The following is a 1,074-nucleotide window of genomic DNA, read 5'->3' as shown; positions in this document are numbered from 1 at the left end:
GTGCAGTGGGACTGAGCTCAGAACCATGTGGTTGGGAAGCAAGCTCGACCTGATGATGATGATGATGATGATGATGATGATGATGATGATGATGATGATGATGATGGTGGTGGTGGTGGTGGTGGTGATGATGATGATGATGATGAGGATGATGATGATGATGATGATGATGATGATGATGATGGCGATGATAATGATGAAAGTACATTTTCGGAACTTTTCTTATCCAGTAAAATACACATGCTCGACGGAAGAGGCCTAAATTCATTCAGTTAGAAGGCAGCTCAAATGTTTATTACTGAAGGACGCAAAGACTTTGTCCATCCACTAAGTTCAAATGTTTGCAATTCTGAGTCTGATACATCATAACAAATAACACCTTCGTATCAGAAGAAAAGGCAATGCCCATTAGCCATTCTCAGGGCTTCTGTGATTTGTGGAAGTGAAGGATGGAGGTATCGCCAAATCAGTGAACTAATCCGAATGCTTACGAAAGAGTAGATTCCGCTAAAGTTAACCAAGGAACCAATCTGTTGTGTTAAATCAGACGATGAATTCAATCTGCTTTCACAAGTCATAGAGGTATTTGATCCTAGAACGCAAAGAGGCAGATTAAATAATGCAAGGTATCCAGTCCGACGTTCTTACCGATCCACCAGTCCAGAAACCTGGATTGGTACATAGTTATTGTCCTTGAATGGATGAAAGGTAATGTGTTCTTCCTTCACATAACTTTAGAAAATAAAAAGTAGAATTCATTTAAGATCTGAGACACTGAAATTCTTTATCAAGACCTGGTGTTTATAATTTTGTTGGGATATTATAAGATGTAGGATGTCAGAGATCACATGGATGTCAGCAAAATTCAACGTTTAGAATTTAAGGAGTTAGAGATGCTGATTCCTACAAGAATTTCTGAAAATTAATTTTTTTAACATCACACGAGACAGATTAAAAATAATGCAATCGAAAAACTTGTCTGTCTGTATTAGTATATATAATATATAATATTTATAATACGCACACACACACACACACACACGCACACACACACACACACACACACACACACAC

Source organism: Octopus bimaculoides, chromosome 2 (assembly GCF_001194135.2).
Source record: "Octopus bimaculoides isolate UCB-OBI-ISO-001 chromosome 2, ASM119413v2, whole genome shotgun sequence".
NCBI lineage: Eukaryota > Metazoa > Mollusca > Cephalopoda > Octopoda > Octopodidae > Octopus > Octopus bimaculoides.
This window is presented reverse-complemented; position numbering follows the sequence as displayed.